Consider the following 24,114-nt stretch of genomic DNA (forward strand, 5'->3'; position numbering starts at 1 on the left):
CTCCTAAAAGAAAATATAGAAAGTAAATTTGCAGACATTATCCTGATAATATTTTTGCTGATATATCCCTTTGGGGAAAAGAAGCAAAATAAAAAATAAACGTGGGATTACATCAAACCAGTAAGTTTTTTCATAACAAAGGAAACCATCAATAAAACAAAAAGGTATCCTACTGAATGGGAGAAGATATTTGCCAACGATACATCTGATAAGAGGTTAATATCCAAAATTTATAAAAAACTCAACACCAAAAATACAAACAACCCAATTAAAAAATGGGCAGAGGATGTGAAGAGACATTTCTCTAAAGAGGACATACAGATGGCCAACAGATTTATGAAAAAATGCTCAACTTCACTCATCATTAGAGAAATGCAAATAAAAACTACAGTGAGATACCACCTCACTCCTGTCAGAATGGCTATCATCAATAAATCAACAGACAAGTGCTGGCGAGGATATGGAGAAAAGGGAACTCTCATGCACTATTGGGGGGGATTGCAGGTTGGTGCAGCCATTATGCAAACCACTATGGAGGTTCCTCAAAAAATTAAAAAATTGAACTACCTTATGACACAGCAATTCCATTCCTGGGTATTTATCCAAAGAAATCCAAAACACTAATTCAAAAAATTATATGTATCCCTATGTTTATTGCAGCTCTATGCACAATAGCCAAGACATGGAAACTACCAAAATGCCCATCAATAGACAACTGGATAAAGAAATTGTGGTACATTTTTACAATGGAGTATTACTGAAAAAGAATGAAATCTAATCATTTGCAACAACATGGATGGACTTAGAGAATATTATGCGAAGTGAAATAAGTCAGACTGAGAAAGACAAATGCCATGTGATCTCACTTATATATAGAATCTAAAGAACAGAATAAATGAGCAAACAAAGTAGAAACACACTCAGAGACAAAGGGAAAAAACTGACGGTTGCTAGATGGGAGGGGTTGGGAATGGGAGAGAAGTTGAAGAGATTGGAAGGTACAAATTAGTAGTCACAATATAGCCACGGGGATATGAAACACAGTATGGGGAATATATTCAATAATGCTGTAAAGATTATGTGGGGTGCCAGATGGGCACTGGACTTATTAGGGGGCTCACTTCATAGATTGAATAGATGCCTGACCACTGCAGTGTACACTTGAAGCTGAAGTTGAATAATATTGAATGTCAACTATAATTGAATTTACATATATATATATATGTGTATATATATATATATATATAGTACAGCATAGGGAATATAGGCAATAGTATTGTAACAGCTATATATGATATCAGAGGGGTAGTAGATTGGGGGGGTTATCAATTTGTGAGAGGTGTAAATGTCTAACTATTACATTGCTTTGTACACCTGAAATTAATAATTATTATTAAAAAGCAAAAACAATTGCACATACAGCACCTGTCACTCAGACACCGGACATCGACTCAGAGGCTGGGGGCCCATCTTCTCTATATTATTGCTCGTCACTTGCCTGCAGCATGAGCCTGGACAGTGCAAATGTGAGGGTCCCTGTGTGTAAACAGGGACAGTGGAGAGACAACTTCGGAGAGGGCTGTAACAGACAGAAGAGATGTCAGGCAGTCTCAATACAGGTGAATGAGGATGGCAAGACGCCAATGGTTTCCTAAAACAAAATCTATCCTGAATTAAAAAAAAAAAGAACAGCAATAGACTCAAATATAGAGAAACAACTGATAGTTGCTAGATGGGAGGGGGCTGGGGATGGGGGAGGTGAAGGGATTAGAAGGTACAAATTAGTAGTCACAATATAGCCACGGGGATGTGAAATACAGTATGGGGAATACAATCAATAATGCTGTAAACATTATGTGGCGTGCCAGATGGGCACTGGACTTACCAGGGGGATCACTTCACACATTGTGTAGACGCTTAACCTCCGCGCTATACACCTGAAGCTGAAGTAGAACAGTATTGCATGTCAACTATAATTAAATATATATATATATATATATATATATATATACATGGTCACGGGATGTAAAGCACAGCATAGGGAATATAGTCAATGGTATTGTAACAGCTGTCTACCGTGTTTCCCCGAAAACAAGACCTAGCTGGACAATCGGCTCTAATGCATCTTTTGGAGCAAACATTAATATAAGACCCGGTCTAATTTTATTATATAATACAATACCGCGTCTCATATTAATGTTTGCTCCAAACGACGCATTAGAGCTGATGGTCCGGCTAGGTCTTATTTTCGGGGAAACAGGGTACGATGTCAGAAAGGTAGTAGATTGGAGAAGTTATCACTTTGTGAGGGGTGTAAACGTCTAACTATTACATTGTTTTGTACACGTGAAACTAATAAAAAGAAGAATGTTCAGGGTAGAGATGAAACTTACTAATATGACCTGAAACCACCTTAACCGAGAGTTCTCAGTATTTAATTTTCTAATGCTGAGTAAACGAGAGTTAAAAAGCACATTGGTGACTGCATTACATTTGTCCATGTAGTTTTCTGTAACTTCTAAAGATTTACCACTGTAAGTAAATACTATGTGAAAACATTCTTGTTGTTGAATGTTTGGAAATCATTTTAGGCCACCAGAGAAGATCAACATATTAAATTCTCACAGCCTGTTCTTCCGCAAATAATCTACAGATTCAATGCAATGCAAAAGAAGTAACAAAGTTATTCTGAGGCTATCAACAAACTGATTCTGAAGTTTATATGGAGAGGCGAAAGATCCAGAATAGCCAATGTAACATTGAAGAAGAACAAAGTTGAAAGACTGACACTACCCAACCTCAAGACCTAATATGAAGCTACAGTAATTAAGACAGCATGGTGTTGGTGGAAAAAAAAGACGAATAGATCAATGGAACAGAATATAGATCCCAGCAATACATCCACATAAATATTGTCAACTGATCTCTGACAAAGGAACAAAGGCAAATCAATGTAGCAAAGATAGTCTTCAAAAAATGGTGCGGGAACAACTGGACAGCCACACGCAAAAAAAATGAATCTAGACAGAGACCCTACACCCTTCACAAAAAATGAACTCAAAATGGATCACAAACCAAAATGTAAAACAGAAAATTATAAATCTCCTAAAAATAACATAAAAGAAAACCTAAATAACCCTGGATATAGCAATGTCTTTTTAGATAAACACCAAAGTCATAATCCATGAGAGAAATAATTGATGCACGGGACTTCATTAAAAGTAAAAACTTCCTCTCTGTGAAAGACGATGTTGATTGAATAAGAAGACAAGCCATAGATGAGAAAATATTTGCAAAAGTCACACTGGATAAAGGACTGTTACTGAAAGCATAAAAAAGAACTCGTAAAACTCAACAATAAGAAAACAACTGAATTAAAAATGGACCAAAGACCATAATAGCCACCCCACCATGTAGCATTCCCCGAAGTTTTGTTTTTACCTCCGCTCCTCTCTCATTCTGCACACTGTCCCTCAAATGTCTTACCATAATCACAAATCCAAACAGCAACTTGTTCCATGTAACTCCCAACTTACATCTCCAGTTCGACCTCCCACACAGAACTTCAGTTCAAAGTTAACAAGTGCCTGTTGGACACTGCCTCCGCCACAGGGGGTCCACAGCGTGCGCACATGGCAGAGCGGCGGCCCACGACATGCGCGCGGCGGAGCCACAGTCCACGGCATGTGCGCGTGGTGGAGGAGCGACATATTTTAACTTCTCACTTCTCTGCTTCTGTTTGTATTGCAACAACTTTCCTATTTTCCTGTCTGGGAAATATTATCAGTGAGAGCTTTGACTCTCTAGCATCCAGATTCCACATTCAAGTCCTGATTATTCATCACACTGCCTCTTTGTTCAATGCACACTCTTCATTCTTAAGACAGGACAGTGATAATAGCTCAACTCATACTTCCGCTTCATGCCTTACTCAACCCCTGCCCTCTACTTCAAGGCCCCTCGTTCACCACTACAGAGTTTTAAGTCTAAACCTGCTTGGATCACACTGTCATGCTATCAGAAAAGTATCAAAGGCTGGAAAATATCTAGGATTAAAGTCTAAGCTTCTTGTTCTGGAGTTTACCATCTGGCCTCACTTACATCAAAAGAATGACCTCAAGGGAAAGACTTCATTGAAGGGGACTGACGTGACAACACCCAACTCACCTCAGGCATGGCTCCAGCAGAGGCTAGTAGAGCAGTGCCTGCAGGGGGTTTTTAACCGAGCGTCTGTGGTCCCCCAGAGGTGCCTATGTGTAGAATTTAGGGGGTTGAGGAGTGCTGAAGAATTGAGTGAATAAAATATTTACGTCTTCACTGATGTTTCACAAAAATGTGTCATACACTCCAGTATGAATGTGGGTGACCAAACTAATGAGTAAGAAGTACCTATGAGTAAGTCACCTAACATCCCAGGTATTTTTAAGTCATATAACAGCTGTGTCACACATCTTGAGATTCTGGAAATTTTGAGACTGCTCAGTTTATCTTGTTCAATGCGTTAAGAAGCACATATCCTCCTATATGACAAGTACATTTCAATTTTTATTTTGACTGCACTATTTCAAAATTACTGATTTCCTTCGTATTCTTGTATACTTTTAGTTATATACAAACAGTATTCTGAGTACATTTTTTCAAACTGCCAAAGGAGTCAGTGTCAGAAAATAAATCCAAACTGCTACACTACACACAGCAGGTTCTGGAAGTAGGTAACTGATAACACAGAAAAGTGGTCCTGGAGGTAGCCCTATTAGTTTAGACATTTACCTGCTTGTTATTGTTCAAATTTTCTTTTTAATGATATATTATGGCCCTGACATTCACAAGCTGGAGGGCATCAAACTCACTAGGATGATACTCACATGAGAAATTCAGAGCTGTCGTGCTAGAGACACACACTTTAGAAATATGGGTTCTACATAAATTATTAAAGAGCAACTGGAAAAAAATTACTAGAAAAATGATGTGCAGGTTATACCACATTATGCAACCTCTAATTGGTACAAGTTCATTTTCATAATACTGCATTAGGAATAAGTTGCTTCTATCTTATGAACACACATGCTTTATAGCCATCTCTAAATTACGTTTACAAATCATATTATGTTATTGCAATCAAAATAAATATAAGGACCGCTATTACTAAAGTACAAGTTAACCACTTAGACCCAATCATCTTTACTTAATGTCAGTCTTGTGCAAAACAAACTCCTTCCTGAGATAAAATGGAAACTGCTATCATTTGTTACAAATCAATCCTGTAGTAATGGCCAGAACAATGAGCTTTTCAAATTATAATTTTTATCCAGCCCAGAGAGGTCACTTGACGGTTATGCCTAACTAAAATTTCTTAACGTGAATCATGTCTTAAAGTATGACATCATTATTTCTGCTATGGCCATAGGAAAAATAGATTTCACAGTGTGTTTGCTTGCTTGTTTTGCTTCTTTTTCTCACTGAGTAATGCTAGATTTGTGAAATTAGATTCCATAGTTCATGTCTAAGTCATCTTATTTAATGTATTGTTCTTTTTCTGACATGTGTTGGCAAAAGAAAGCAATTCTGATCTCAAAATTTAACTGGGTTTTTTATCTGATTTTTTTCCCTTTTTAAGTTAATGTTAATCACCTTACTTACGGTTTCTTAGCACCATTACCATATTTGCCTCTTTGTTCTCCCTCATTTCCTCATATCCAATCATCATCAGATGTACCTTTGGCAGGGACTGTTAGGCACCCACCAGGAATCATTCCCCCAGCTGTTGGGATACTGTGGAAAGACAGCTTTTGGCTGTCAATCTTCTCTCAGGGTCTCCTTAGCTGAAGAAAACTGCTTCAGCCAGATCATGCCTCCTTGCAAAACCAACCAACTTCCAATGACTGACCAACACGGCGCTATAAAGACCTGCCCCACCTGCCCCAACTCAGGATAATTCTGAAGGGTCAGCTCAGCTATAGTATTCCCTGTGACATTGACCGGGGCCTCTGTTGGGACTCAGGTCAACATCTACCTTTGCTCAATTTAATGTCACATCCTCTCCCCCCAACACAAATCCTTCACACCAATAGCAGTTCCTAAGAAACATCTTACATATTAAACTCCATCTTTAAGACTGCTTCCCGTAGAACCCAACCTGTGACAGAACGTGCTTTTTTTTAATTCTCTTGAAATCTCCCAGCTCCTTACTGACCTAGTTCAGTCTACCATTAACTTTCATTTAAAGTGGCCACTCTATTTTTATTCTACAGCAAGCAGGCTTTAAAATATTGCTCCCAGACACATGGATTCTCATTGGAGCTCATGGAAGGCACACATTTCAACTTCATCTTGTTCTTAAAAATTTTCCCTCCTCATGCGTAGGCCCTCCACAGTAGTTTCCACACACACTGAAGTCCTGCATCTCTGCCTGAAGGTATTCTTTGTCATGGGAGCATACTTCGCCAACTTATGTCAGAAATATCTGGAAGATAGTATCTCAACAATGTCCCTCAAATAACGAGGGATGAGGTTAACAGTGAATACATAGCCAGCTTCCTCATCCCACAGTGTGACAATTCTGAGAGGTATTCTCCGTAGCTTTTAACAAGGTCCCCAGTGAGGTACCCCAAAAGTAACATTTATAATTCTACCTTTTATTGGCTTTCACTCTTTCGTGTCTTACTTTCCCACTTTAGAGTGTTTCCTAAGGTCATCTTCCAAATAAACTGTTTGCGATCAAATGTTTGTTTCAGAGTTTCCTTTATAGGGAACCCAACACTAGGAACTTATGCTAATAAATGATAATCTAGAATACGGGTTAATAGGTGTGTGTGCCCAATCTGGCCTACCATCTATTTTTGTAAATAACATTTTATTGGAACACAGCCACTCACATTCATTAAGATATTGTCTACAGCCACTTTCACACTATGACAGCAGAGTTCAGTAGTCAAACAGAGACCAGGTGGCCTACAAGCATAAAACATTTACTATCTGGACCTTTACAGCAAAAATTACTTGTTACCTGATCTAAATGATTGCCAAAGGCCCTTAAATGATCTCCCAGATCTAGATGCCCTATCTCTTCCTGCCCATTTGTTTTATATATTACCTTTAATAAAAAAATATATATGTAAGCCTGTACTTATGTATATATATTATATTTAGTAGTTTTCTCTTTCTGAAACTTTTGACTCATGCCTCTTGCCACCTCCAAAATCTTCAATGGCTTCCAGGGCAATAAGAAGTAAAACAAAACTCTGCCCAACAATGTCTGCCTGTATTTCTAACTGTAAGCCACTCTGCATTCCTACCACACACACTCCAGACACACCCCTCTATTCATAACTTATAGAAAGTGTCTTCTCTGTGTTTACAATAAGATTGTTTCACCTGCTGTAATGCCCACCTCCATCCACGATAAATCCCAGCTCATCTTTCAAGGTCCAGATAAAACCCAGTATCTCCTAAGAAGCCCTCTCAGACCCATGCTGCTGTGATTGATCTTTTTTCACCATGAACCCCAGCACCATGTTTAAATTTCTGATATATCATCAGACTGTACGTTGTATTGAGATGATTTATGAATACCTATTTCTACCATCAGATGTGAATTCCTGGGAGGAAAGAACCATATCATATCCATCTTTGCACCCAGTGCTAATATTAAACATAACTAACAAGCACAGATTAGAGTTCTTATCAATCTGACAAAATGCCTGACCAAGGTCCTGAGACCCCCTACTCACTATGTGTTAACTCCTTAGTTGCTACTGGATTGTTGGGAGATGCAGGTGCTTGGAGGAGGGGCTGTGGTAGTTAGAGTGGCAAGAGTTACACTACAACAAAAGCAACTCTTACAATATTTTAACAAGTAGAGCATAATTGGTTGAATGCCAGCCTTGTTTATAACTACTATGATTATCAAGGATTTCCTAATAGGCCCTCAGTAAATAAATGTTCTATATTTAAGAATAGAATGGAAAGTGAGCATAGCATTTTTTTCAAAGACGGCTCATACACACACACGCACACAAATGTTGATGCACATCTCTGACCAGCACAAACAGGGAAAATTTCATATGTGTGAAAATTTTATATGCTAGTTGTCCTGATATTTCAGATTAATTAACAGCTGTTCAAAAGCAATTACACTTACAGTGTTTAAAAACATGTACAAGTTTCCCAATAGTAATATCAATAAAAATGGAATTAGCCTTTTCTCGACTAGCTCAATTTTTCCAGAGCATAATGGCAACATTAATTCACCTCTAAGGGAAAACTCTGGGCAGAGCTATCATGATCATGTTTTGCAAATATTTTTCAAACTAATGAGGCCCGTAAAACTTCGTATGTAACAGTAACATTTTCCCTAACCCACCCTCACTTTGCAGTAAACCCTAATTTGCCTTTACGTCCTCAAATTCCTTCTAAATTCTTCCATACAGATGTTAAAAGAGCACATATTTGCTCACTGTATGTACGTCTTGAAATGCGCAGCCTCACAATTGCTGATAAGACCAATACCAAAAACAAGTTACAAAAAGGAAAAGCGTATCAAATGTAATTATTTAATTCTTCTGTTCAATAACTTCTGGCCTGGGAGCATCTTTCAAGGTCATCACGAATGTTCCAAATTCAATGATGTTCCACACAGTTCACTGTGTCTCTTACGTTCCTTCTTGTAAGTAGTAGACCTCACTGCTTTATATACAATAGGATACTGAGGTTCATCATGTTTTGTCTAATAATAACCATGCCGATTCTGAGGGACTTACTGTTCTTTACAATTACAAGAGTTAAACTGTAGAGCTGTCATTTGATGGTTAAAATGAAAATTGAAATTAATTTAACAAACTTACATCTCCCACATTACATGCAAAAATGGTCAAAACTACTACTTCACTGAAACATTTGGTATAAGTTTACCATAATTCATAGTAAATTTTTGATGGACTTTGTGAAATAAACATTTTTAAAGTGATGGGAAGATTTCAGAAGGTACTAATGAGTATTGTGGTAGTGGCATCTGACGTCAGCACACTAGAAGCTGAGCAGTAAGCCAGTGGACATGTCCACTACAGTACGTTCTGTTACAGTGGCAATGAATGGTGGAGCAAAGCACCAACTTCGTGTCTTTTAAATTTCCCTTCTGCTTACTATGAGTATTTGGATTCAGTCTGCTGTCTTTGCTTTGCCTTCTTTGATCCATTTCTCTACACCTTCTGTGCTAGATATGGGCCCTCCCATCAAACAGTCTTTGGTTTTCCCATTCTTACTCAGTTCAGTTCCTCAATTCTCTGATATCTTCCTGCTCGTCCAAACCACTATGCCATGCTAACTGTGTTCAAACTCACCCATATCCTCCTACTTAAGTTTGAACTGGCATTTTCTCAAACATGTCCTCATTCTACTCTTTCAGCCTCAAAAGAAGGCCGATAAGACGTGGATGGACCTCACAGACAATTTTAGACCATTGTTCTTCCACCATCATTTACCACAGATACTTTAAAAGTTTATAACCCAGGCTTATCACTCTTTGTATCATCTATTTACTCCTCTATCACTCTTAAAAACTAAAAAAAAATCCAGGATATCCAATCCCAGAATCAAGGTTTTCCATAATTGGTTTCTTACCATCATCCTTGGAAATTTAAGATGCTGTAGTAACAAAAAAAAAAACAAAAAACAAAACACTGATAATCACCTTGGTGATTACCATGGAGTTTATGGTCAGCTATTCTAAAACTGCCCTTGAATCTCTTACCTATTTGATCTTCTTCAATGACACCATGGAATATATCTATCCTAGATTAACCTTACCCCTCCTACCCATATTTCATAGTTCCTATCTAATAGTAATAAATAAATAAATATGGGTGAACCCTAAAGTTTGTTTTCTGTAACTGCCCTTTTCATCTGTTTACCCACATTTTTTATTAGTATTACGAATCTCATGTTGCCCTAACATGGTCATTTAAAAAGGGCTCCTCAGATCTTTCCCTGAGCCCTTTAATTCCCAAGTCTCATCTGTTGAGCAGATGGTCTCACTTTCTATTCTCTGTGGTAATATGAAATATGCAAGATTTTGTATGTGAACATTTACAGAGCCAGTTCTGGACAATTTGTTTAAAGGGCAGAAATCCACCCCCCCCACACACACACATTGGTTTAAAGGGCAGAAATCCCAAAACACACACACACACACACACAAACAACAACAACAACAACAACAACAAAAAAACCTTCCACAGATTAGACCTGATCTCACTCAGCATGGGTTGTAGATAATTCACAGCTGGTGGACCTCTAAGAAACTATGGAAACCTTGGGGAACTATTTACACTCATATTTGTATCCCCAATCCAGTTTATATCATTAGAACTATTTAACTCATGCGAAAGTAAACTGAACTGGCTTTTAGTAATCATTTTAAGATTCTTCATAATTGGAGTAGTATCTGTGAACTCTCCTGGCATGTAAGTCCTACCAAATACACTTCAATTTTTTTTCTCTGCCCCTACTTGTTCACATCCATTCTTATCACTCTAGATCGTAACTTTGTGACTTTATGGCTAGACTACTGCAAACATCTACCAAATTGATTCTATAAACCCAAAGTATTTTGTTATTAATCTTAGGTTGCTAAATGAACTTCCCAATTTTTACGTTATACTTCCACATAAAGATTTCCTATGACTCCCCACTGTTCAGTAAATGATGCAAAAAAAAAAAAAATCACTGTTATGAGTTGACTTTTACAGCCTCAACTCCTAACATTTCCCAAAGGCTCAGTGTCCCAGTCAATTTGGAAAATTCCACATTCTGAAAACTTACTCTTGTCATTGATGTAGTCATTGTCTTGAGAAACCAGAGGGTAAAGTTTGCAGTAACCATGGCCACTAAAAATGATTAGGGTATTCTAGAAAGAGACAGAGAGGAGAAACACTAAAATTATTTTGGTAATCTCTACTCAAATCTCTGATGCCAAATTTAGACATGTGCAAGGTAGACTCAGTGCAAACAACTAAAGGGTAACAGTACTGAAGTGGGATTTCACAAAGTGGTCAAGGAATAAAGTTTACAATATTACTCCACTCGAGTTGACCAAATCCTAAAGTAAAACAAAAATTTAACATTCTTCAGAGTAGTATGTCAGAATCCAGTCTATAAAATATAAGATTCATAATATCCAGGACACAATTCAAAATTATGCATATTCCTCGACATATACAATGAAGGAAATTTTACCCATTCCAAAGAGTAAAGACAATCAATAGCCAACACCTTAACAACACAGATCCTGAAAATATTGGTTCAAGGTTTTAAAGAAGCTCTTTTAACACTGTTCAAAGAGGTAATGTAAAATATGGTCACAATGAACGAAACGCTAGGAAAACTCAGAAGATAAACATAAATATAAATACACACACACACCACCACCACCACCAAATCTAAATTCTGGAACTGAAAAATAAATGTACTAAAATTTTACTGCAAGGATTTAACAGAAGAATGGAGATTAACAAAGGACAGAGTCACTTAAGTTGAAAACAGAAAAAGGAAAGTATACAATCTGAGGAACAAAAGAAAAATATTTTAAGAATGACTAAGTTCTCAACTTGATCAACAGATTCAATGAAATAAATGTCAATCAAAATCCCAAAAAGTTATTTTGTGGATATCAACAAACTGATTCTAAAGTTTGCATGGAGGCAAAAGATCCAGAATAGCCAATACAGTATTGAAGGAGAAGAACAACATTGAAGGACTAACATTACCTGACTTCAAGAGTTAGGATAAAGCTATAGTAATTAAGATAGTGTGGCACTGTTGGAAGAATAGACACATCAGTGGAGCAGAATAGAGAGCCTAGAAATAGACCCCCATAAATATTGTTGCTGGTCTTTGGCAAAGGAGCAAAGGCAATACTATGGAACAAAGACAGCATATTCAACAAACTGTGTTGGAACAACTAGACATTCACATGCAAAGAATGAACTTAGACACAGACCTTATACTCTTTCCCCAAATGAATTCAAAATGGACCACACATCTTAAAGGTAACATGAAAAAATGTAAATTTCCTAGAGGATAACACAGGAGAAAACCTAGATAACTTTGAATTTGGCAATGACTTTTTAGATACAACACCAAAGGCACGATCTGTGAAAAATGTTAATTCATAAGCTGGGTTTCACTAAAAGTAAGAACTTCTGCTTTTGAAAGACAATGTCAAGAGAATGAGAAGACAAGCCACAGACTGGGAGAAAATATTTGCAAAAAAACACAACTAATAAATGAGTGTTCCTCCAAATATACAGAGAGCTGTTAAAACTCAACAATGAAACAAACAACCCAATCAAAAAATGGTCTAAAGACTTTAACACCTTGCCAAAGATACAGATGGCAGATAAGCCTGTAAAAACAACCAGGGGAAATCTCAATGAAGAAGTGGCTGCATTGTGGTAAGAGAGCTCTGTGGCATTTTAAATTGCCTGCCTACCATTTACCATTTGCTAAATCAGTGGCAGCCGTGAACTTGGCAGCCCAGATGCCTTGCGTAGCTTGTTATTGCTAGAGGGAGCACCATGAATCTTTTCCTCAAATAATTCTTGTTGTGTGCTCCTACGTGTCTGATGGCTCCCTCAAGAACCAGCTCAAGGTCTTTTCCATTTATTTAACCTGACTTGAAGCATTCCCAGGGCTGGCAGGCTTTTGCTAAAAGGATTTAAAGGCAAAAGTATGAATGACAGCCTCCTAGGGCAAGGGAGAAAAGTTAACACAGGCAACAGACATGCCAAAAACTTAGAAAGGAAGAGGCTGATAAAGGAGATTGGTATAACAGTAAGGGTTATGAAAGCTCCTGCCTATGCCTGGGGATCAAGAAGGCCATGTGTGTGCCCAAGCCCAGAAACATGCTGAAAAAAAGGCCTGAGAAGACCATAAACTCTCGATTCTGGCCGAGCTTCAGGCTCCACTCAAGTAAGAAGTAAAGGCTAAGACAGGGTTGTAAATGGTCAAGCTAAAAGTTGAAGGAATACCCAACACAGAGCCATTCTGCAAAGATAGACACAGTACTTTTTCTTTCTCCTTCCCTTGACTCCAGGCATTTACAGAAACTGTAAAAACACAAGCTGACCTCTAAGCTAATGGAAAAGATTTCAATAGTTATATATGACAAAGAATACAAACCTTACAAAATAGTTTATAAAAGCCACTAAAATCAACCACCCACAAAACACACCACCAAAAAACCCTGGACAGGGGATGGAATCTAACTTCTAGAGTTATCACATTATAATATTCAAAATGTCCAGTTTCGAAAAAAATATGAAGCATACAAAGAAATAAAAAGCATAGCCTATTCACAGGGAGAAAAAAATAGAAACTGTCCCTGAGTAAGCAAAGGAATTGGACTTACTACAAAAAGAATTTAAAACAACTGCCTTAAATACAAAGTCTGATAATTACGTTCGCAAACTCACCCTAGAAAAAGTGCTACGTACCTCATTGCTGAATATCACTACAGTTACCTTCCAGGTACTCCTCTTGGGAAGTTATGCACCAACACCAGTGCCGAGTCCACCCTTCAAAGCAATTTTGGAACTCTTTTTCTGGAATGGCCATCAGAGCTGTCATTGTTGGTGTCCTGAATGTCATCACAATGTCTTCCTTTCAGTATTTTCTTTATCTTTGGGTAAAGAAAGAAGTCATTAGGGACCAGATCAGTTGAGTAGGGAGGATGTTCCAATACAGTTATTTGTTTACTGGCTAAAAACTCCCTCACAGACAGTGCCCCATGAGCTGATGCATTGTCCTGATGCAAGAGCCATGAATTGTTGGCGAAAAGTTCAGGTCGTCTAACTTTTCAACACAGCCTTTTCAGCACTTCCAAATAGCAAACTTGGTCAACTGTTTGTCCAGTTGGTACAAATTCATAATGAATAATCCCTCAGAAAAGGTGAGCAACATCATTGCAACAAGTTCACAAACTTAACTGTCAGACCTCGTTATGTTCAAAGAGCTAAAGAAAATCACGGAGAAAGAAACTAACAGAAACCAGAAGAATGCCTCCCTAAAGAGAATGTAATTGTAAAGAGCAATAATAAAATGGAATGAGATAGTGTGGAGGTAAAAAGTATAATAAATGAAATGAAACAATCACTAGAAGGGTTCAACAGGCAATTTGAACAAGCAGAAAACAGAACCAGAAAAGGTGGAGACAGATTTAAATAATCCTGTCTGAGGGGCAAAAAATGGAAAAAATGAAGAAAAATGAAGAGAGCGTAAAATATCTGTGGAACACCACTGAGCATACCAACACAGGCATAATGGTAGTCACAGAGGGAGAGAAGAGAAAGGTCTAGGAATTCCACTTCTGTGTTGAATACAAGTGGTAAAAGCAGGCATCCTTGTCTTCTTCTGGATCCTAGAAGGAACGCGTTCAGGCTTTCACCATTGAGTACCGTGTCTCCCCGAAAACAAGACCTAGCCAGATAATCAGCTCTCATGCATCTTTTGGAGCAAAAATTAATATAAGATCCAGTCTTATTTTACTATAAGACCTGGTATAATATAATATAATGCAATGTAATGTAATGTAACATAATGCCGAGTCTTATATTAATTTTTGCTCCAAAGGATGCATTAGAGCTGATTGCCCGGCTAGGTCTTATTTTCGGGGAAACTGTATGATGTTAGTTAACAATTTATTTAAATTTCATAATTTCCTTTTTTAGGACTTTTATCCTTGCTTCTTTCATCCGTACTAACATCTTCACTATCTTCATGCTGACTACCTAAATTCATGGATAATGTCTCATGCTGAGTTTCCTTGAATCCATTAACTTTTTCTAGTCTTTGATCTCAACCCCTAAGGCTCTTTCTAGATTATATGTTTGTTTATTGCATTACTCAAATCAGCTAACCAACTTGCTTTCATCTGAAGCCATCAGTGCTCTAATCCAAAGGAAATACGGACAGTTTAAGATCTTTTAAAGACTGGTGGAGAAACAGATTTGTACAAAGACATTTTGACAATACTGATGTCACATCATATTAGCTGATATCTACTTCCGGCCAGCTGTAATGATGTTGGCTGGCATTTGCACTTTCTATTTAGAAATTTAGTAATGTCTATTTAGTGGAGCATTAGCATCTCTGAGAAGCATTTGGTATGCTTCCAAAAAAACGAATACACGTTTTAAGAAAGGAAAAAAACTATTAAAATTGTAATGCTCACTATATACTGATAACAAAAGATGAATACAAGTCATGTGTATACATTTTTTGGCACCCCTGGTATTTATTTAACATAAAGTAAAAGTTTGCACCTACTATGACAAGATTCTGTCAACTCAGCCATTGATACCTGGAAACAGAGTAACCTGTGAAACTGAGGCTTGAGAGAAGGTAAGTACATTGTTTCAAATTATATAACTAGTATTTGATTCCAAAGTCAGTGATTTGAAATCTTTGTGATTGAAATCAAATACAGGTTAGTATCTTTTCTTATGTTTAGGTCATTTCTTTTTACTCTGATGAATAGCATTTACATACCAGACACTGGTTTAAGTGCATTAAACATACCATTGTTCTCCACCGAACAATTCCTGTCCCAAAATGAGAAAACTGTACAGAGCAGGTAAGTGACTTGTCCCAGAGATAGTAAATGCTGGTGCTAGGGTTTGAATCTTTGCCTACATATGCTGTACTTTACTGTCTGCCAAGCAAAAGGAAACTTCCTGCTGTTCACTTTTATGAAGTTAGTATTCTCCTTGTTTGCTCTCTCATTACATTATAAACATGACCCAAATTTAAAATGAGAACAATTACGTTACTAATATTTCACCTGTATTAGGTTTCACATATTAGAAATGTTTGAAATAAATTACTTTGTTCTCTCAGAAGGTCAAGATTAATGACCTGTTAATTTGAAAATTATTATTTTCTCTGCTTTTTGTTGACCAAAATGCTGTACCTTCTGGGGGGTGTTATTTTAAGCATGTCACTTTTTTGCACATAATTAATCTTAATTAAATAATTTACCTTTAACCAAAATTTATAAGTATATTTTCAGTATACTTGCCTATTTTCAATTTCATCCAACTACAGAAATTCCAAAAAACATTGAACACATGTGCTATACTCAAATTCTGCCTCAGTATGTGCATTTCATTTTACAGAATGCAAGCTGTGATCAAAAAATATGCTGAATGCTTAAATTTAAAAAAATTATTACAGTAAAAGACATATTGCCATTAATCCCCCTCAAAATACTCCCCCTCACTTCAAACACACTTATCCCATTATTCTTGCCACTTTCTGAAGCAGTTCTGGAAGTCGTCCTTCATGTCTTTAGTTGCGCTGTCGCTGTCGTGGCTGCCTGTGTCCTGAATCGATTCAAAACATTTACCTTTCTTGGTCATTTTGACTTTGGGGAAGAGCCAGAAGTCGCACGGTGCTAGATCTTGTGAATAAGATGGATAAGGACACACCATAATGTTTTTATTTGCCAGAAATTCATGTACCACAAGTGATGTGTGACATGGAGTGTTGTCATGATGGAGAATTAAGTAAAGACACGAAAGAGGACTTCCAGGACTGCTTCAGAAAGTGGCAAGAATGATGGGATAAGTGTGTTTGAAGCAAGGGGGAATATTTTGAGGAGGATTAATGGCAATGTGTCTTTTACTGTAATAAGTATTTTTTTATTTAAACACACCATGATCACACCTTGTATATGGTGTTAAATTTACCAACCTATGATATTGCCCTGTGTATAAAAATATGCATAAAGTTAAATGTATAAATAAGATCGAGAAAACATGTTTCTGCAGGAAAGGAAAAATAGAAATTATTAAGTAGATACACTGAAAGGGTTTTTTAAAAACTCCAAATGATTTTTCCTTCCTCACCAAATATGATCTTTTCTTTTCATGGTCACAGTCTAGAGTTTCTTTGTATTCTACTTAATTGCAGGATTAAGCTCGCCATTTACAATCCTTACTTCCTCTTTTCCTGGAGAGAATGTCCTATCTTTATTGCCTCTGGATTAAGCTGCCATAATTACATAATTTAGGTTTTTCAAAATGCCTGAATTTCAATATATCTTGTTTTATTTTTTTATTATTTATGTTTTTTACTGTCCCATCTACACAGCAAAACCTTGGTCATTAATTTTTTCTCAAACACAATTTCCAACTCCACCTGTCCTAACTGTTCATTTTATCATGTCTAGTGTCAAACACAGACTGTGGTACACATAAGGGATCACCAACGTTAATTGAACAAATGAGTAAATAACTGAATAAATATTTGATTTTCAGCATTTTAGAATGGCATTCAGAGATTTCTGCCCCCAGTCTAATCTTTGTTATACAATTTTCTAATTGGACTATAGTCCCAAAGGATCCTTCAGCACCTGTAAGATAAACCCTTCCTGCAATTTCCCAGTGACCTCAGCATAGATCACTCCCTTCCAGTACCCTCTTTTATACTCATCATAATACCTTAGGAGATGTTACTTTACCTCCACTCCAGACTCCTGTTTTTCCCTCTTATATCTACACAAATTACATTTCTGAGGATAGCATGTAAGTAACTTAAGACACTGGTTTAATCCAAATGAGAGCGGACGACAAGAACCATAATGATCTTTTTTATTATTATGAAAGTGTGCTGTTAATTTTTTAAAGGAGAAATTGTATTTTCAAATCTTACTTCTAGACCCCTCACAGGATGTCCCATCTCTGCTGAGATGAGTAAATGTATTCTTTCTTGGAAATATATCTAAACTTATGCATAATTTAAATAAGAAATGAAAAAATGAAGACTTAATTCCATGTAAGGAAGTTTTCCACAAGCTAGGAAAAAAGTCAAGCATGTCAACCAGATAAGTATCACTGACGATGAGAATAATTGGCTCTAATTTTAATTAACTACTGTGAGAAAAATTGCACACATCAAATGTTAACGATGACAACTTTGTTTTCAAATACACTACCGTGTATATGTCAAAAAAATCAGTCACCCTTGCAAGAAAATTACCTGCTTTAAATCCTTTGTAAAACAAATTGAGGGTGTGTGTATAATGCTTTATGTATGAAGTATATTTTATGTAATGAATTAATTACATTACACATTAATTACATATTATATACCACATAGTAAATGCTTTACGGTGCTATATGCACATGACTTATAATTTTATATTGTATACTAACACACACTGGCAATGGATCATCATTGAAATCCATATGGTGTCTAACCAAAGCCCCAAGATTCTCAGCTGTTCTATGGGGAAAACAAATAGTTACTCTCAAAGACTGTCAGAATATTGTTATTTCTATTCTATCCTACTCAAGTACAAATATAACTTAAGAATATAATTTTCTCTTGGCAAAAAGAAAAGACTCTAGGCACATCTTTGTTCACTGATTCTTTTCATTTTGAGTGAAGTATTTGGGTTGTGGCAATCTCATTAGAGCAAATTATAAGAAAGAATTGCTTGATCAAAATGTGTTGCTTTATTCCAGAAAAAAAAAGGGCCTGATTTTTCTTGTGCATGCATAGATTGAAATGAAAACCTTCAGAATAGGAAATTTAAACAAAATGAAATTTTTATAAAAGGAAATTTTAAAAAGTCAACAGTAATTATTGTTATCAAAGATAAAGAATATCTAGCTCTTTCATAGTATACAAAAATGAAATGCACAAGTTCAAATATAAAGCTTCTGTCAAAAGCTTTGCGTTATATACTGTTTGTTCCCTTTTCCTTAGAAATAGTCATTTCCTAATGATACTGAATCTGAAAGTGAAAGTCAAGGTCATTCTTAAGTATACATTTTCCTACTCATGAAATGTTTTCAGTAAAGACCTTAAGGAATGCACAGTGCCAGCCCCTCTCCCTTACAAGTCCAAAAACAAATTCATCATGAAGTGGAATTCATAGAAAAGGTAGTTCTATTTTTTGAAGACGTATTGAGAAAATGTTTCTTTTCTTAAACATCACAAATAATTTAATTGATTCATGTATTAGGTTGGTGCAAAAGTAACTGCGGTTTTTGCAATTATTTTTAACCTTTAAACCACAATTACTTTTGCACCAACCTAATAATAAACGTAAGTAGCAGTATTATCATATATCATAAATAAGAAGCCACTTCTGCGTTGAGATTCATCTGCCAGTATCTGCAGCCCCTTACACATAAAATAATAGGTAGAAACCATTTTGATCCTTAGAAACTTGGCAATGTTCTGGCCACATAGCGCCACTGTACTACCATTCTCTGTTAGGGACATGTTTTCTCAAAGTCCTTTCCAATTCCGCACTGTAGCAGATGCCGTCCATGCCCTGCCACGGCCCCTTTGCATTTAAATCTTCCCTGTAGGTCAATGGCATTATGGAAAACTGACTTTCTTCTTGAGGGCTTTCTCTTATCACAGGAGGGACCTTAGCCCTCACATGGATCAGGCCACAAGTGGCAGTTAGAGCTTGAAGGATCAGTCCTCAACCAATGTTGGATGGAAATTCGTGGGAAAATAACCCAGCTTCCTTGACCTGTGGTTGGAATAACTCTGAGGTGAATTCTTCCAGAGTTCCCCAGTGGGATTAAGCCCCTACTGTCCACAGCTCATTACCATCCCCTGAACTGGTCTCCTCTCTTCACTGTCTTCCACTCCCCTACCTATGATTCCTGAGATCACCCCTTAAATAAACTATCCTCAATGCTTAGTCTCAATGTCTGCTTCTGGGCATACACAACCTAAGACATCCCTTAGAACCAATCAAGTGAGGTCCCTGTCCTAGGCTTCAGGCTTACCCAGGCCTCAGTCTACTCTTCTTCTGTCTTTGCCACTCCCACAGGGTAAAAAATCCAAGGAGCCAATGGAACATGTTCACCCACATTTCAGATACCTATGATACAAGAATTCCCTACTAAATAGCCTTACCCTGCTTCCAGCAATTGCACAGGACTCTTCTCTGGGCCACGCCTGGTGGTAGACGGCTAAGTGTAAGGGCTAACCAAGGGGTGCCTGTTAGGGGGAAAGTGAACTGAGTTAGAGCATGCTATGTGGGCTAAGGCATCACCACCATATCGGTTAGACTTCATACCATCCCCCATGTCTTAAATGTTTTTGTAGTTTTCACCTATGTCTTTCCACACTGAATTCTGGACAGTTTGCTTAAAATTGTGTTGTCATCTGCAACTATCTATATTCACTGAGTCCTTAAAAAAAAAATCAGTGCCTATATTTTTCACTTCAGAGGTTCTTTTATATTCTTTTCCAAGTCTGCCTGTTTTTTTAAAATAGGGTGTTTTATTACTATTTCATTTTTTTATGTCTCCATTTCATAAATGTTTGTTATATTTTATCTCACATTTCCGTACTATTTTTCTCAGATTATTAGGGCTCTAGTCTTTCTGACTATAGGACCCAAGATTCTTCCTTTTAGACTGCTTCCTTATGTGCTTTGTAACTTTTTAATTTCTATTAATTTTTTAAGACTTTCTTCACCCCACTCTGTGCAGCCTGGACTGTACAAGTGCCTCTCTTAAATTATTTTACTTGCTTTTACCAGTAATATTAGGGGATATCACAATCCCTGGACTAATTTTTATGTAAAGTTCTTCGTTTGGGGTTCCTGAAGCAATCAGGTGGAATAATACAAACCAAGAGTGCACGGGATAAACAGACCCCATGTTACTTCTTGAAAGATGATTTTCCCCATATAGTGGTCAGATAAAGACACAGAAAACAGTGTTTATAAATTGATTTTTGCATTTCATCTAATCACTTATTTAAACAAATGTACATTTAAAGTTCTGATTTTATGCAGAATTTTCAGTTACTACATTCATTTTCACACGAAACCCAAGAACTTATCTGACATTTTCTCACTGTAATTAGTGATACAAGCCGTTTGACCGCCAAAGCACTCTACCTATTTTTAAAAAATATTTGTATTGGGGAATATTGGGGAACAGTGTTTTTTTTTCAGGGCCCATCAGCTGCAAGTCTAGTTGTGGAGGGCGCACCTCAGTTCCAACTCCAGTTGCCATTTTGAATCTTTAGTTGCAGGGGGCACAGCCCACCATCCCATGCGGGAATTGAACCAGCAACCTTGTTGTTGAGAGCTCGCCCTCTAACCAACTGAGCCATCCGGCAGCCCCAAGCACCATCTATTCATGAATCTCTGACCTGTCTTTCATATGCTTCTCTTGTTCCTATCATCTCTTTGTATCTTTATAAATTTTGTTTCAAATCCAATCAAATGTCATCCACAATGACGACTTTAATTATCTTATGTGAATAATGTATTATAGTCATAACAATAGCCTGTTATATTTATTGTGTGCTACAAACAGTAACTCAAACATTCAATATATGTGAGTAACCATTATCATTACTGTGGAGCAACATTCATGCATTACTTTCTTTACAACAAACTGTAATACAGTTAATATTATTATTTTCTCCATTTTACAGATAGGGACTATAAGTCCAAAATGTTTTGTTTTAATTTTCAGATCAATAAAACATTAGGATTTATTATTAAATATGATGAGAGGAAGGGTTCTATTAAGCTTGTAATATTTTAAAGCCTGGTGTGGTACCCATCTACTCCGTCATTAGGCTTTTCTTTCTTTCTTTCTTTTTTTTTTATGGTTAGTATTTACTCTCCCATATAAACTTTAAAATTTGTAAAAGAAAACAAAACGAGTATTTTTAAGAAAATCTACAGGCTTTTATATACCTAAGGCTGAAAATAGATAAAATAAATATTCCACTCAAAAAGCTAGAAAAGGGAAGTGACATCAGTGGTGAAGCAGGAGACCCCAGCTTCTGTCCCCCCACAAAGATCAACAATTAGACTGCTAGCCACGAACAAAAATAGGTCTGGGAGAGTCCAAGAATCCATTAGGAATCGTCACCAACACAGAACAAAATAACCTGAGAATAATAGCACAAAAGGGAGAAAAAATGAACAGCTTCATTTTTGCCTGCATCATCCCATCCCCCACGCTGGCAATTCTTAGCGCCAAGAGGGAATTCCCCACAAGAGCTGTCTAAGCGACTAGCCCCACCCCCAGCCTTCGGGGCTCTGCATAAAGAACGCACCTCCTTTTCACCCCACCCAGAGACCGGCAAAGCTGAAATATAGAGAATGCTAGGAACAACGATGACGAGCAGGGAGGCCTGTAACAGCGCCACAGCGGGAGCCACGAAGGTTCCCAGTGACCCGCTCTGCACACGACCCCAGACTCTTTCGCTACTGAAGAAACCAATGGCGCATACAGCCACCATTTTCTCCGGCTGGGTTTACCGTCGCCAGCCGCTTGCTCCCCCCAGAGCCCGGGATACTTACCTGCAGCCAGTCCACGCCTCTGTGGCTGCGAGAGTAGAAGAGACGGCCTAGTCCTTCGCAGGTGACACCAGCTACTTGGGACTAGCCTCTCTCGCTGTACACGAGCACTCTGCCAGACGGACGCCTGCCTTCGGACTTGTGAAAGGCCAATCTAAAATGGAAGCCGAGAGCGGAAACCGCAGAATCTCACGCATGCGCCCTTGGAGAAACGGAAGTGAGGGACTAATTTCTGTAAAGGACTTATTTGCGGAAGACCCAGACTTAGGAAGACCCAGACTTAGGAACACCCAGACTTAGAAACATCCGCGGAGAATCTGGCCAAAGAACACCCACCAAGAATCTCTCCGCATTTTCAAGCCAATGAAATTCCTCCTTGGATTCTGGATGAACCCACCTCTTCCGGCTTCTCACCCCACACCCTCCACCAGACTCCCCTGTAGCTTATAGCTTGCTTCCATTTTCCCCGAACTGCAATTTCTTTGTGATTCCAGAATAAACTCAGTTTTTGGTAATTTGAGCTTGCCTCAGTTTACCTCTTTATTTAGGTTGATAGACTCTACTGCTATGTTCATGCCTGTCACAAGATCCCGAAGCCACAGAAGTAAACACCAACAGCCAAGTCCCCCTCCCCCATCTGTCGTGGGCCCAGATTTGGCCCTATCTCCAGTCACTGGCCTGCACCACTGACCTCACCTGCAGCTAGCTAGCTTCTCGCGCTCTGCACCAGGTCTCGTCATCGGCCTCCACTGCTGTGTGTGCGCCTAAGGCGAGACCTGGCAGTCACAAGAGTGCATATCGGCAGCCCGGGCCGATACAGCTGCCAGTGTGCCTGCAGTTAGCCCTGGCCCTGGCTGCTCCCCTGGCCTCTGCCACTATATATATGTACGCACAGGCCACTGCCACTACATAGGCACCTGCAGCTGGTCCCTGTATCCAAGTGTGTGCACACTACCTGCTCGGACCTCAACAGCTGCCCGCCCTGGTCCCCAGCTGCTGGAACTGGAGGCACTGCTGAGGAAACTAACAGCCCTTGCGGCCACTCAGACTCCCAGCATCACTCCCCAAGGACCATGCAGGTTAGTTTTGTTTATTTATTTTTTGGTTTTATTGAGATATAATTGACATGTAACCCTGTATAAGTTTAAGGTATGGAGCATACTGCTTGACTCACATATATTGTGAAATAATTACCACGATAAGTTTAGTTAACATCCATCTTCTCATATAGATACAAAAAGAAAAAATGTTTTTTTTTTCCTTGTGATGAGAACTCTTAGGATTTATTCTCTTAACAACTTTAACATATACCACATACCATACAGCAGTGTTAACTATAGTCATTATGTTGTACATTACATCCCCAGTGGTTATTTATCTTATGAATATGTGGAAGTATGTGCCTTTTGATCACCTTCATCCAATTTCCCCACCCCCACCCGTGGTAACCACAAACCTGATCTCTTTTTCTGAGTTTTGGGGTTTTTTGGGTTGTTTTTGGTTTTGGGTTTGTTTTTGGGTTTTTTGTTGTTGTTGTTCCACATATAAGTGACATCATATGGCATTTGCCTTTCTCCATCAGATTTATTTCACTTAGCATAATTCCCACAAGGTCCATCCTTATTGCAAATGGTAGGATTTTGATCTTTTTTATGGCTGAATAGTATTCCATTACACACACACACACACACACACACACACACATCACAAATTCTTGATCCATTTATTCATCTTAGATTGTTTCTGTCTTGGCTATTATA

This window comes from Rhinolophus hipposideros (assembly GCF_964194185.1).
Source record: "Rhinolophus hipposideros genome assembly, chromosome: X".
In the NCBI taxonomy this organism is placed as follows: Eukaryota; Metazoa; Chordata; class Mammalia; order Chiroptera; family Rhinolophidae; genus Rhinolophus; species Rhinolophus hipposideros.